We start from the raw sequence: 16,735 nt of genomic DNA on the forward strand, positions 1-16,735 counted from the left end.
TTTTTTTTTCTTTTAATGTAGATTGTGAGCCCCATATAGGGCTCACAATGTAAATTTTCCTATCAGTATGTCTTTGTAATATGGGAGGAAATCCACACAAACTCGGGGAGAACATACAAACTCCTTGCACCATTTTTCTTACCATGCTTTCCTCCTGATCTTGGATGGTTAGAGTCAGTAATAGTAACTTTTCTCAGTACTGATAATAGGTTATTTTATATACATTTTCAGATTCTTGCATTTAGCAAGCCATGTCTACATTTTCAGGACTGCAATTTGCCTTCCTGGGTTACAGCAGCTGTTAATTCTCCGCAGTATTCGAGAGCCAAGGCCTTTCACAAAATGTGTTGACTCAGCAAGTATTACCTGCCATCAGCCATATTTAGCTGCGATCATAAAGAACAATGACAAAACCACCAAGGTGACATTTTCTTGGTGCGTTCAGCATTTTAACAAAATTGATGCTATTAGTAGGAGAAGCGATACAAGAATAGGATAGCAAGAGAAATTACCTCTGTCCATGGCCTTAGATCCCCCAGCAAGCTATAGGCTGTTCTTCATGGTCTATAGTTGTCTAGAGTAACTGCAATACTATAACATTCATACTACATGGCTTGAACATCCCATGGATTAGTCACTGCTGTTTCACTAGGTGGGACCTTTAAGGTACGTTCACATGGAGGAAAAGGTTGCAGAAACCTTTTCCGCCATGTGAACATTCTGCGCCATTCCGCTGCAGATTTTTTTCTGCAGTGTGTGGATTGGATTAGCCAGAATCTCTTTCACATTGCAGGTATTGTAAAACACAGCATGGGGCTTCAGCCTAGATATTGAGCATGATGCTTATTTTTTTCTGCTAGCGTTAAAATTCAGATAGAGGGAAAAAAATCAATGTCTGAGATTTCAATCGGAATTTGGAACTGATTATGAGGCAGAATTACCCTTATATTTGGCTCCAAATTCAGGATGCCAACTCAGGACCACCTGTACAAGCCTGGGTGGGGAATTGCTAACAAGTGGGAAAGTGTGTGTGGGTGTGGGGGGGATTCAGGTTATCCTTGTATGACATGTAATCTGTATGTATCTGAATCGCCACCATTTTGTTGTAGCAACTGGCCTACAGCAACAGATTTTGCCAGGGGCCTTGGGCAATGAACCATGTTGGCTCCCATAATAAAGGGGATGTCTAATCACTATGAAAATAGTAATGACCACTAAAGAAGCAACATTCAATATGTATATCATATATACACACCAGGAAGTATAGAAATATAAGGCATGACCGAGCCAAGAAGCAGAAAAGATAAATGACAGCCTGCAGGATACTCAGGGGTGTTGCTGGAGAGAAGGGTCCGTTTATGGACTATTATTGGATGCTTACAATGGAATGAGGAAGAGTTAGCTAAATACTGGAAAACTTGTATCTAGAAGAAAATCCATCACTGAAGTTATTTTTATACTGGCAGTGTAATACTGTAGGATTTATTCTTGACCTTACCAAGTCTTCAAATTGCTTTTCCTTGCATAGTTTCAAAATTAATATATCCTTAGGCAAAATGTGTTCAAGTTTCAAGCTTTGCTGTACAACATTGCATTTGGCTTATCAAATCCTGTGCACCTGGAGGGAAGGTTATGCGCTCCCTTCTGCCTTCATATGGTATATACTGTATATACCAGGAGGTTAGGACAGTTAATGTGTTGTTATGAAGGCTACAGAATCACAAAGTCCTCAAGGCTATATATGAAACTCTCAAATTATGTCCAGAATGACTGAACGTTATGTTTATGTATTTTCAGGGTCTATGGAATTTATTGCTCTAGGTATTACAGCAATGCAAATACTTGAATGCTGATAAAATGAAATGTAATAGATATTGTCGGTCTCTTATGTTCACGATAAAGCTCTAACCAGTTTTATCAGATAACCTGATCTCAGTACCTTTTACTTTATGTTGAACACTGATGGCCTAGAGATGGCTATATATTTAGAAGTGCAGGTGACTACTATTCCTTCCGACTTTGCAATATACATGCACATTCGGTTCATCTGAGCATGCAAGTGCTGTCAATGGGTAAAGTGAATTATCCGTCGTGAGACACCTCTGCCCAGAGAGTGCTATAATTCAATATGACAGACCATTATTCTTCCAAATTTAGCCAACAGGGAGTAGTCCGGACAACACCACACCCATTAGACAACCGTCTGGTAATCGGCAGGTTCTACGGACATTTATGTAATATATAAGACCACCTTCAGTCAACCAATATAAACAACACATTTTTACAAAGATGTTGGAAGATGTGAGTGGATTGGAGACAGTATTGGTTTCAATACTTGCTCTTAGGGCTAGTTCACACGTGAACTGCCCGCGCGGGTTTTGACACAGAGAGAGCCGCGTCGAGCCGCGTCTCTCTCTTGTCAAAACCCGCCCGCCGCGACCATCGCTGTCGCGGCTTAACCCTCTGCTGTCGGCTCAAATGAATGAGCCGACATAGGAGGGAGCTGCGGGGAGTGGAAGCCGCGCGACTGAGACAGCGCGGCTTCCGCCTGAAGAAAGGACATGTCCTTTCTTTTCTCCACTAGCAGCAGCTCGCCGCTAGCGGAGAACAGAAGCCCGGCGGTCTCCATAGACCACCATTATAAGGGGAGGTTTTGGATGCGAAATCCGCTGTCAAAAACCTCCCCTTATACTCACGTGTGAACTAGCCCTTAGTCTTTGTATCGCATTGCCTATACAGTCCAGACTTGAGCAAAACATAACATGCTCAGTTTAGGAGATTCTATCTTCAGCAATACTTTGAAATACATAGTTGCCATTTTAAATATAGATATAAGGGTACTGTATAAACAACAATATCTAATATATCTAAATATAATATTATCTGTCCCCTTTCGCTGATTCAAGGCAGTTTTAAAGCTGTATTTTGCATTTTCCGTGGACCATGTATGCAGGTTGCAGGGTAAGCACTGAGAACATCATACTGTGTTTCTCCAAGACTGAGCACATCATATTTGGAAAGCATTAACATCTAAAGATAACATTGTAAATTACTATTGCAAATTGTGAATTATTATTTTAGGTCATGTGAACTGATTTTTAAGAACATACCTGGACTAACCTAAAAGCAGAGCCTTATTTATACATTTTATTGAATCAGTGTATCAAAAGCTATGTATGTATGTACATTACAAATATTTGACATACTGATATGAAATTTAGATTGTAAGCCCCCAATGGCAACATTAAGTAATGAGCACATATGTAAGGCGCTGCAGAATATGTTGGAGCTGTATAAGCAACCTAAATAAATATATATATATATATATATATATATATATATACCGTGAGAATATGGAAGAGTTCTGGGAAACTCCTTGCCGTTACATGGTCCCCTGCATTGTTGGTTTTCCTGTTTAGATGCAGTAAATTTGTCTTTGATGGGCAGAGGATGGAGACAACATTGCCACAGATTGCATTAAACAAAGAATGTTTTGCCTAGCAAGTCCGATGCAGTGAGTGACATGACAAGAGGCAACACATATTTTCCACATGAAAGAATATAGATATCGGTATCTTAGAACACAATGGTGGCAGACCTACTCATCAAAATGCACCAGAATTCACTAAAGTGATTTTGCTTCCCTGGAATAAGAAGGATCTAAGTATCTACTAGGAGCATCTTAGAATGAGAAAAGATGACTCTGCCTTCCATGATCCCTCCGCTGCTCTCATCCTAAGGCTGCTCAAGACAACAATGGTTCCGTTTCCTGGTGTATTCTGACATCATAGGAAATGGTCTGAAATTTAGCGAATCCTTGGTTAAGGTAGGTCACTGCTTGGTCAGAATAACTGACTTGATGAACATCTTGTAGCACTTCCTGCACTGTCTGGAGACACCAGGGGAGAATGGAGCTAAGCACAGACCTGGGCAACACGACGATCATAACAGTGGAGAAATTTGGAGGTGTTGTAACTTTTTGTTAATGTTACTTGTCGCTTTTAAGCACTATTACGCTTATTTCAATTGAGCTAAAAAAAAACCTTGAAGGGTCCATTCACACGGAGGAAAATGGTGAGGAATTTGGTGTGGAATCCGCCTCAGATTCAGCGCTGAAAAAAAGCCTCCCATTGCTAGCAGAAAAAGGAATCTAGGGGCAACACGGTTGCTCAGTGGTTAGCAGTGCTGCCTTGCAGCACTGGAGTCCTGGAGTTTGAATCCCGCCAGGAACAACATCTGCAAGGAGTTTGTATGTTCTCCCTGTGTTTGCGTGGATTTCCTCCCATTGTACAAAGACATATTGATAGGGAAAAATGTACATTGTGATCCCTTAATGGGGCTCACAATCTACATTTAAAAAGAAAAAGGAATCCATTGAAGTCAATGGGAGGCTTTTTTTTTCAGCGCTGAAATTCCACACCAAATTCCTCGCATTTTCCTCTGTGTGAATGGACCCTAAGTGTTTTACATACTTTTTGCGTCTTGTTATACAAAGCCTGTGGCTCCATAGGTGTCGTGGCCTAGTAGGAAGGGGCATAGCTTAAAATGTATTTGCATCTCATCAGCTTGGCGCAGAGGACTGAAATCTGTCCATTTATTTTATAATATTTATCAGTTTACTACACTGTAGCGTATGTTTTCCCATATTCCAAAGAGGTAGCCTGAAGTGCCTGAGATCATGTCTAGTAGAGTCATAATTCTAGTTAGGACCTGCATATAGAGTCTGGCTCATCATACATCATTCACATAACATGGAAATGTATGGTTAAAGTACCTGGTGGTATTTGAAGTATAAATTCTACATTTACCTTCAGAAGGACTGGCCAAACCAAGAACATAATGGAATGTCTTAGGTTTCCAAAGAATAGCATGCATAGGATATTCTGAGAAGAGTGCGGCCATTGTAGGTAAATACAAACGGGACTGGGAATTGGAGAATCCACAGCACAAGGACTAAAATGAAAGCCAACAACAGGGCTGTAGTATAGGGGTGCATTGGTAGGCCCCAGATTCTAAGGGGGCCCCGTAACACATATGATATACCACTGCTCTAAATGGTACAGAGTAAAGAGGCGTCCCATTACAGATTCTGTATCAGGCCCAGGAGCATTAAGCTTGCCTCTGGGCAATAAGTCTTTTCTCTATACATTCCCCAGATTGTGACAAGGTTTTATAGAAAGTTGAATGGTCCTAGCATATCTACATAGCTATTATAATGGTAATAATATAACAATATAATAATAGTTACAACAAATAATATAACAGAATAATAGTTACAACTACAATTAGTGTCCTAAAAGGGAAAAAATGGAAAAAATTATGGATTTCACAGAAAGGAGACAAAACGTATTAGTAATGCGTATTACAAAATTTGTTAATGACACAAATATTGCCAGAAAATTGAAAGTTGTCCAAAAGTTTAGTTACGGTTTAAGTCTTATGCGACCTAACCCCTATCTTCATCCACACCATCTACAACCTGCTCCCTTAGGTTACAATAGTAAAGCAATAAGCAACGTCACCAGGAAGATGGATCCGTCAAGTTTCATTTGCTGTCATCATACAAAATTTACGGGTGTAAGACAATAATTTCTTTTATGACAATAGGAAATAATCAGGATGAAAGCCATTCAATCCAAGTGGCCAGACCGGTAGCAATACAAGCAGTCTGTTAACTGAAAAAAATCATTGGGACCTATCTTTTATTGCCAAGTCAAAGGGGTTTTCCAATGGTAAAATAGTGATGACCTTTCATTAGGATAAATGAGCGATATCAGATTGGTGAGAGTCATTTTAGTAACAGAAAACCCCTAAAAATTTACAGTCACCTCCATTTATTGTTCTCGAGATGTTGAGATTACTCAGGAATATAGATAGGAACAGTTTTATGAATTCATCAAGTTCCTATTGATAATAAGGGTTAATTTACACAAAGCACGGATATCATCTGCAAAAAAGTTCTCCATAACATGACAAGAAGTAGGACCAAGAGATATAGTGCAATAGCCTAAAGTAAATGACTGTAGTGATGACAGTCTCAACAGCTTAATAACTCGCAGTACAGGATAGGGTCAGAAAGCATGAGTAATCCGAAGCACACCTGGTAAGCAGGACCAATTTCACCCCAGCAGATGGAACACAATACAGCTATTTATATGCTGTCCGCTGGATAGCTAGAGGGCCTTTAGTTCATTTTAATGGAATGTGTTGAGATTTGTCCCAGCAGTGAAGGGGTTATGCATATCCTGTAAGGTCACAAAGTCTACCAAAACAGATAAACTCTAGCTTCACCTAGTGCAGAAATACCAACTTAAGTCACTGAGAAAAAAAAAATGAAAAAATTGAATTCTAATTGAATGACACTTTATTAGGCTTTATATATAAAGTAAAATAAAAATGAAGCAGTTGCATGGGTCTTGCGGAAAGGCTTAACGGGGTTTGCCAGGATATCAACATTAGAGTAGCGGGTGTCTGATTCCTGGCACCTACATGATCTGCTGAAGGAGCAGTGACAGCACCAGAACTAGCACAACTCTTTGCAATAGCATTATAACTCTGTTATATTCAGCTGAATGGGAGTGTTTGCTTTTCCTCTTCTTTCCGTGAGTCCTGGGCTAATTTCCCTTAAATTTTCTCAAACTCTTATTTTGCACCCTTGTCAATAATGAGAACAGGTAGAAGATAATGACAATATACAGTGGTGTAACTAAAGTCTTGTGGGCCTGATGCAATCTTTTGTCCGGGGCCCCCTACCTCATCCCTACAGTGAATGGTTCACCCTTAGTTACGGGTGCGATGATTATGGGTGCTGAGGAGTTTAATCACCCTTAGTGTGGTTAGTGTAATCTATGGCTCTCCTTGGTTTATGGGCCAGATGGAAGCTGCAATGTCAATACTGATGCCAGTGCTTATGGACCCCCCCTAAACTCCTGGGCCCCAGTGCTACTGCACCCTCTGCACCCCCTCAAGTCACACCCTTGACAATATACATATGTTGAACTTAAGAAGGTACAGACAGGAGCCCATCACAGGTGACATTTTGGTTGACCAGTCAATGCTTATGTTATTTGCCACCTCTTGAAACCCTTCAGTCTCCTCATTCCTGATAAAAGTACATCTATTTCATTTCTGTTCTCTTTATAACATATCACCATATTTCTTACATTACAGTGGGTACAGTATTTTATCATATCTTATATGGACATGAGTGCTAAGAAATTTCTAGAGAAATTCTAGATTATTTGTAATCTACCTGGAATTTATATTTCACAAATTTTTTGACTACTGGATAATTTATTACATAATTAAAGAAAATTTATGGATCTGTACATAAAACAGTCAACTCCAGAATCCTAGAAACTGATAGGGAATAAGATGCTGAGTGGTGGGCACATTTACGGTGGGCACATGCATGGTTTCTAATAACCTGGCCATCTGCAGCAATTTTTCTTTAAAGTGTTTGTCCAATCCTACAAGACTCCAAACATCACTTTCCCCACTGACATTTCCATTGTACAGACAAGCGATCACAGAACAACATACACTTCCTCTTTTAGCTACAAGATAAAGCGTCTGCTTGGGTGACCTCCTTTTAAACATAAGGGAAATGAGTGGGCAACCTTGATTGTGATACAGCTGTTGTTTTGCACTCCGCATCCTGTGCAGGAATGAAACAATCCCTAACATTTTTTTTTCCGTTAGTTAGTAGTAAGAAGGGGGTATACTTGGGACCATTTCCTAAACAACACAGGTGCGGATGACATAATGGAAAGATACTTTAACTCAAAAGATGCCTCACACTTATAAGGCAGGGTACATCATAGATCTTGTTGTGCTGCTGTGTTGTACCAAATCAGTAATCAACAGTAATTTAAAGTATCCCAAAGGCTAATGCAGCGAGAAAGCTGGAACAGTCAGAGTCTTGAGGAACACATATGTAGGCGACTACTGGAAATTGGCTGCACTTCAAGTATTTTTTGTTCTTGCCCAGGTGTTTTATCAGAAACACATGAATAACTTAACCTTCAAAGCAAAGTGGTCTTATGTATCCAAAGATACTGGCGCATTCTCAACTGGACCAATCTTACAAGATCAATGAGGAAAAGATTACAGGTGAACCATAGATGGTTTTAGTATCAATAGCATACATCGTTGTTATGTATTTTGTCAGGGCTGTAAGACCATGGAGCTGGTTGTTGTTTTTTGATTCTTTCACAGAGCTGTAATACAACCATGACACCATAATACAACCATAAACCTATGTACACTGTCTATATAGTGCTATAATGATACAACCATGTACTTCATAATATAACCATTACACCGTAATACAAGCATATACACTGTAATAAACCTATATGACCATGTATACCGTAATACAACCATATACACTGTAATACAACCATGACACCATAATACAACCATAAACCTATGTGCACTATCTATATAGTGATACAACTATACATATAACATGTACTTCATAATATAACCATTACACCGTAATACAACCATAAGACTATATGCACTATGTATGTGGTATTACAATCATGTGCTTCATAATACAACCATGTACACTGTAATACAACCATGACACCATAATACAACCATAAACCTATGTGTACTATCTATATAGTGATACAACCATGTACTTCATAATATAATCATGTACACTGTAATATAACCATTACACCGTAACACAACCATAAGACTATATGCACTATGTATGTGGTAATACAATCATGTACTTCATAATATAATCATGTACACTGTAATATAACCATTACACCATAATACAACCATAAAACTGTCTGCACTATGTATGCGGTAATACAATCATGTACTTGATAATATAACCATGTACACTGTAATAAAACCATTTGACCATGTGCACCGTAATGCAGCCATGTAGGTGGTAATACAACCATGTGTTTCATAATTCAACCATATATACTGTAATATAACCATATACACTGTAGTACAACCATGTTTGCTTTAATACATCAATGTATTTCATAATACAAGCAGGTGCACCATAATATAATCATATACACCATCATTCAACCATATGCTCTGTGGAGCCCTAGGAGAAGTGGCTCTTGGTGAGAATTTGGTCCAATATTTGGCGTGTATAAAATAATCTTTCTATACTATATTTTACATGGTGATATACTGTACATGGTCCCATTGAAATGCATTAGCATCATATTTGGTATCTGTGTTATATGGGCGCTAAATACAGTCAATTCAAGAAACTGAATTAAGGCCACACGTTGCGAAAATGCAGCAGTTTGGCCCTGGTAGAAAATCCACAGCAGAAACCTCTTCGTTTTACATTACCTGTAAAGTGGATGGGATTCTGGCTATTCCATCCACATATTGCAGTGGAAATGCTGCGATTTCAAAAACGCTCTAGTTTTTGTAAGTCATGACATGTCAATTATACCTACAGAAATAATAGTGTTTTATGTATCGATATAATATAGACAGAAAGTCTGCAGAGGAAAACTCTGGAAACTCTACCAGGCATTTAATATTGTTTGTTTATCCTTATGGTAGGCCATCAGTATCAGAATGGTGGGGGTGCTGCAGCCGCTTAAGGGTAAGTTCAGACAGAGTTTTTTGGTCAGGATTTTGAGGCCGTATTCGCCACAAAATCCTCAGCAAAAAGACGGCTTTCATTGAAATCAATGGGAGCCGTTCAGGAGTTTTTTCTGGGAGCCGCCTTGTTGTGGCTCCATGAAAAAGAAGCGAGGTGCTCTTTCTTCAGGCCATTTCGCCTCGCGATTCGGCCTGAAGACACTCCCTCCTCCCGACAAGGCTCATTCATTTGGGCCTAATCCGGAGCAGTGTGCGTGACTGGATTCTGGTGCAGTGCACTGGCATTTAGTCGCGGCTACCCGTATATTAGACCGGAACCAGAGGCAACCTCCACCTCAGGTTCCGGTCCCAAAAACCTTGTGTGAACTTACCCTGATTGTTTTTCAGGAACAGCTTTATATGTTTTGTATTGTGTGTGCCTAGTACTTCTGATACACTCTCTATAGTTTAGTTCACAGCCACTACAGTCACCAGTCGTTCCACCACCAAACACCATCACAAATCTGATATTGACTTACTCTCCTAAGGATAGGCTATGTTCACAATTAATTTTTTTTTTTTTGCAAAATAGTTGTAAAAATCCAGCTTTGTCTATGGAAACTGTCATGGAAGACCTGAAGTGCTTTCTACACTAGTTTCCATCTGGTTTTCTAATACTGATCAATCCCATTTGAAGAGGCTGACAATCCATGGCATCAGGGAAGGTTCTGACGCTGTAGCTACAGCAATAGACAGCAGGATATCCTGACTGCTGAAAGAACAAGAGGCCATTGAATGCAATTGGAGGCAGATTGGGGTGGTTTTTTGGAACAGATTTTGTCAAAAGTCTCAAAATCAGCTTTAAAAATTGAAGTGTTAATTCATCCTCCAAGTAATGACAATCATATCATATAAAGGAGCCTAGCAGACGTTTTCACAGTCAATGAAGTGTTCATGATACAAAGAAGTCTACATATACTATATATATATATATATATATATATATATATATATATATATATATATATATATATAGTATTTCAAACAAGGTTTTCATTTTCATTGACAGAAAAGGAGGTATCATTTTTAGTGGGTGCAATGCCCCTGTAATATGGCGCCATAAAGAGACACCATATGGCAGCACTATAAGTGCCTATGGCTTTAGTAACATGTAACTGTAGCGGTTCCAATTGTTGTCACTCTACTCTTCTGTGTGAACAAGGCCTTAGGAGGTACTATAGTCTCCAACAGGAATACCTCTATGCACATAACCTGTTGGTAAAAGTATTTTTGATTATTTACCATTATTTACAATCTTTAATTTAACAAGTTACCGTATATACACGAGTATAAGCCGACCCGAATATAAGCCAACCCCCCTAATTTTACCACAAAAAACTGGGAAAACTTATTGACTCGAGTATAAACCAAGGGGGGAAATGCAGCAGCTACTGGAAAATTTCAAAAATTAAAATGGTCGGAGTTTTTGGGTGCAGTAGGTGCTGGGGAAGGGGAGGGGGTGTTTTGGTTGTGTTTGTCCCTTCCCTTCCTTTTTTTCCCCCACTTGGAATTCAGCCTGGCTGAACATAGGGTATCTGCAGTGCTCCTATTAACCCCTTCCTGATGGAACAGGAGCACTGCAGATCCCCTATATTCAGTAGACCGGGCACTTTCAGACACAGGGATACCTAATGTGTTTGTGTTTCACAGTCATTTTTTACTTTTCTATGTATTCTAGGAAAGGAGCAATTTAGAACATTTTTTTTGCACTATTTTATGGGAGATTATATACATTAATATTGTGGCTGGTCATAGACCCACCCTCCTAAAAAAAAAATAAAAAAATTTTTTTTATTTTTTATTTTTTGCTGACTCGAGTATGAGCCGAGGGGAGCTTTTTCAGCACAAAAACTGGGCTGAAAAATTCGGCTTATACTCGAGTATATACGGTAAGTCAAGCAAAAAAAAAAAGAAAAAAAAAAGAAAACCAGAGGTGTCAGCATCTGAGTCTGATCCAGTGTAATCGCCACCTTCAACTGATCTTGCTGCAACTTGCAAATTCCTTTGAGTCTAAGTGTTACTTAGCTCGTGCTATGTTATGTTGTGCAGCCATACAATTAAAACTCTTTATGAAGACGATTTTGGAATATGCAGTTAAAAGGATTTGTAGAAAGCAAGTCAGAAAAAGCTGACTGCACATTTCCCATTTTTTCACCTGCACCTGAAAGATGTGGCAGCTTTACGGGATTAGTACTCGATTATAGCGCATGTCGCTGTTTAGGACATGACATAGTTCTCAAGTCTGCATGCATTTCATTAGTCTCTGGTGTTAAGTATGTTGTAGCCACAATATATAAGAGGTTATTACTAAACCAAAACTACGTATGCTTCAGATATGTGGAGACTGGTCCCAGTGTAATTTATATTAAACCCTATGGTTTGGGATCATTTACAAGGGAATCTACTTGTACAAACTTGCTTCTAACCCGTTTATATGCAGATGTAGAGTTGGCTAGTGACAGCGCCAATACATCACTGAAAAAAGACAACATTTACCTGATGTTAGGTGAAGCAATGGTTCACTTCAGGGTGCAGACAGGCCCAAGTGGTATATACAGTAGGTGCAAAATACTGATGAAAATCCACTCTACAATCTATGAGGATGCCTAGTATTCCAACTGCACACAGATAAGACTTATATAAGGAGATGCACTATGCTGTCTGACAGTCTATTAGTAATGCCCATACTATTACATCACCCACCTTTATACATAGAGGAAACTCTACATCCTACTGGGAGAAGAAGAGGCCACTGTGGAGATCGCTGCCCAATACGTGTCCAGCTGTCACCAAACAAGAGGAAGATGAGACTCCACGGACTGTTATACCCCAACCCCCCCACCCCCAAATAGCGGTCACCAAGAGGAAGATGAGACTCCACGGACTGTTATACCCCAAACCACCCACCCCACCTCCCCATATAGCGGTCACCAACTAAGAGGAAGATGAGACTCCACAGACTGTAATACCCCAAATCAGCCACCCCACCCCACCCCACACCATACTCTCCCCCTCGACTCCAACTCCCCCCCACCCACTTTACTAGCTTTGGCAATGCCAAATATCCATTCGGACATGCCAATAAAGCCTATTTGATTTGATTTACATATACACCATTATTTCCAGCACACCTTTTCCCCTCATCAAACAGTGCACCCCCACACTATCTATGTGCATTTGGAATACAAGGTATCCACCCCACTCATGGATTGTTGGTATATGAGTAGATGTATTATCAGTATTTTGCACCGCATACTGTTTGGGCCAGTCTAGAATCTGCACCAAACCACTGATTAATAACCACAAGGTATTCGTATATTTTGATCAATGTATGTAATCCAAGTCAAGTGTCCCCAGGTCTTGCGAGATCCTATACTAAAATAAAAAAATAATATACTGAAAGAGGCATTCCTATAAGTCACCATATCAGTGAAAGAGAGGCCATATTTATATGATAGGTGAGACAAACAGTCTCAAATGGTATATGGTGGAGGCTGCACAGGTACAAAATACTGATAAAACATCTACTCACCTATAAGGGCTAGTTCACATGTGGGCAAAGGGGCGGATTTCGCTTCAAAATCCGCCCTTTACAATGGTGGTCTATGCAGACCGCCAGGCTTCTTTTTTCCACTAGCGGCGGGCTGCTGCTAGCGGAGAAAAGAAGCGACCTGCCCTATCTTCAGGCGGAAGCCACGTGGGCTCAGCCGCACGGCTTCCGCCCCCGGCAGCACCCTCCTATGTCGGCTCATTCATTTGAGCCGACAGCGGAGGGGAAAGCCGCGATCACAGTGGTCGCGGCAGGCGGGTTTTGACCAGAGAGAGACGCGGCTCGCCGCGGCTCTCTCGGTGTCAAAACCTGCGCGGGCAGTTCACGTGTGAACTAGCCCTAATGCTGGAGAGGGGTGGATGCATAGTATTCCAAATGCACACAGATATTGTGTTGTGCACTGTTCCAGGCCCTATTACGTTGGAATTAGTGGGGTGTACATATAGAAGTGCTGGAGACAGGAGTATAACTTGAGGGTACAGTTGTACTGGGGCCCAGGAGCCTTAGGGGGGGGCCCATAAGCACTGGCATCAGCATTGAGATTGCCGCTTCCATCTGGCCTATAAGCAAAGGAGATCACAGATTACCCTAACCACACTAAGGGGGATTAAACTCCTTAGCACCCGTTACTATCACTATCAAGAATTCTCTGTAAGGATTAGGTAGGGGGCCCTGGACAAAAGAATTCACCGGGGCCCACAAGATTTTAGTTACACCACTGGCTGGAGAGCAAATTTGACTTAATAGTACAGGCGTCACTAATAGATTGTAAAGCCAGTATAGTGCACTTGACATTATCACGTGACAGGCACCTTATATAAGTCTTATCTGTGTGCGTTTAGTATACTTTCTAGGTTGAATAATAGAGGAATGCCATAAAGTCTAGAATTGTAAAATTTCATAGGGAATACTAGTATTTACTGAATAAGATGTGTCAGTAAGACCGCCCAACACCCAACATTTTTATATCTTAAGGTTGTCTTAATGAAAGAGTATGTAATCTTCAGGTGGCATTAAAGGAAACAATAGTAAATCTTTCTTGTAGAGTGTCCTGATATATTGCTTAAGAACACTCTTTGGAGCGTCTAATATGCCTGGGATCACTGCTGATGATGGATTTAAACACGGTTTACACTAGAAACCCATGATATTGGCCATTTCAGTCTATTTTCCTATAAATCTCTTCTTAACCCTCTGTGGGATATCACATGTTATCGCACTACTGATGACAAATGAGTTAATCACATTTCTTCTGTTCACACCGTAAGAAGGGACGTCGTCCAATAGGCCACAACTGTTTTCCTGTATGGACATATTCCGCAGCTATTCATCTGGCTAAGGACATTGCAGAAACTCACACAAGTTACTGTGACGGCTTTCAATGTTGTTCCTGCTGCTGGCTCCAATGCCAGAAATAACAGAATTCCTTCACTGATCCAAACTCCACTCTACTTTCCTTTGAGCCATTTATATGAAACAGCCAATGTTTTTAAGACAACCCCCTTGGCCTAGCATTAAAAAAATCCCACTCGGGCTGTACAAGGCTAGCTGACGCTTTCAACCTTTTGCACTGTACTGTCCCCTTAAGGACACAAATATAAACAAAAAAGATAAAGAACACAAGACAACGTTTCATACAGACTCTTGACTTTCATGTCACATTGTAGAGGAAACGCTGTTGAAATATTTCTCTAAGATGCTTTGATGTTTGCAACTAATGGTTATCCAAGATAAGCTGCGAAATTTAGAATTTCCATCCACATCTGGGTTGCATTGTGCTATTATTCTGCGCACACAAACACACAGCAAATGCTTTATCTGAGCAGATGGAAAACAAATCTAGCGCCTTAATAAGCAATCTCTTAACAAGATGAATAGGCATGGCTAGAGAACTAACAACACCGTGCACTCTGTATATGCTGTATTGGCAGCGGTGTTGGCAATCGGCCTAATAGCACATTGTGTCTGGCCAGAAAAAAAAACTAATCACAATCAACATTAAAAAAAAGTGAATTAAATCACTTCAAGATATATTACAACCTGCGAGCACATTCTTAAGTTCAGGCTCCTTTATGTCCCAGAAAGCAAGGAAGTGAAAAGATTCAGATCCAGGGCTGGCTACCGTAGTAAGAGGTCCATCAGAAGTAGCTGTAAGGGGTGCAGAGGTACTGGCCCTGGACCTTAATGTGGCCTTAAATGTCGCTCTGCCAAAGAAAGTATATCACTGTTGTTCTAAATAAAACAAGGTAGGAAAGGGCCCCATTATAAATTTTGCACTGGGGCCCAGGATCTTCAAATTATGCCTCTGTCTAGATCACTAAATCAGACCACCAAATGTAATGCCATTCCTGAGATTAGTTCATTCCATATTTTGTATGTGTACAGTTTATTTGTGATGGATTAATTTATAGTTTCCAGCAGGGGCGTAACTACCGGGGTAGCAGTGGTAGCGGCTGCCCAAGGGCCCAGGACATTAGGCGGCGGCTGCTACTGCTGCAGATTTTTTAAAATTTTTAATAGGCCTTTACCTGCTGGAGTAACATCAGCAGGTAACTGGCCCTATCTACTTACCGATCCTGGCTCCTGCTCACGGCCGCCGACGCTTCCCCTTTTGCGGAGCCGGCTGTGAGCAGGAGCCAGGATTGGTAAGTAAGGCTGCAGGCCCGCGACTCCACAATCACTGGTATCAATATACTCGGGGTGTTTTCAAACTAGCTATTCTGCTTCAAAAAATCCAAATATGGTTGCCACATTAAGTGGCAAAAAAAGAAGGGCACACAAAAATGTCCAAATATGTTACTAAAAACCCCAGACCAGCCTCTGACTGTAAAAGTGGCTATTCACATTCGTATTTCTATTGCTTTGCTGCTAAGTTAAAACAGTTATTCTACACTAGGAGGATAGTTGAGAAGTGTCTAAATGGTGGGGGTCCAACAATGTACTGGATCTGAGTTCCTGCATTGATGCTTTGGCTCTATTTGCTTTCAATGGGACTGATGTAGGTATCCAGGTATAGTACTTAACCATCTTTCGTATACCCATAGGCTTGAATAGCGCAGTAGCGTGCATACACCTTTCATACTCAATTCAAACAGGGGGGCACAAGACCCACATGATCAGGCACTTTTCACCTATAAAATAATTGTATTACTGTTTCAACCCTTTTAATGCTAAAACTCCACGTTGCAGAAACGCAGCTTTTTTTGTTGCAGATTTTGTTGTGGTTTTTTTTTTTTTTTTTTGAGCCAGAGCCAAGAGTGGATTTAGCAGAAGGTAGACATAAAAACTTCCTATATATTTCCAATTCCTTTTGTAGCCATCCTTGACTTTGGACCAAAAAACGCAACAAAATCTGCAACAAAAATTGCTGAATTTCCACAATGTGGATCCTCAGGATTTTCTTAAAGGCTTTATTTGCAGGATTGTAGCTGGAAGCCCCTGAATGTGGGCAACAAATATTCAATCACACAAGCAATACTATTGAATACTGTATGAAACTGCTAACTATATTAGATAGGTTCTCATTGTTTTTATAGAACAAATACCGGT

At 40.3% G+C, this 16,735-nt stretch overlaps 1 protein-coding gene across 1 annotated transcript in view; it reads right to left on the minus strand.

Moving 5' to 3' along the window:
* Positions 1-16,735, minus strand: part of PLEKHG1 (pleckstrin homology and RhoGEF domain containing G1) — a 176,177-nt gene that overhangs the window by 147,235 nt on the left and 12,207 nt on the right. The window lies entirely within an intron of this gene.

This window comes from Leptodactylus fuscus, chromosome 3 (assembly GCF_031893055.1).
Source record: "Leptodactylus fuscus isolate aLepFus1 chromosome 3, aLepFus1.hap2, whole genome shotgun sequence".
NCBI classification, from domain to species: domain Eukaryota; kingdom Metazoa; phylum Chordata; class Amphibia; order Anura; family Leptodactylidae; genus Leptodactylus; species Leptodactylus fuscus.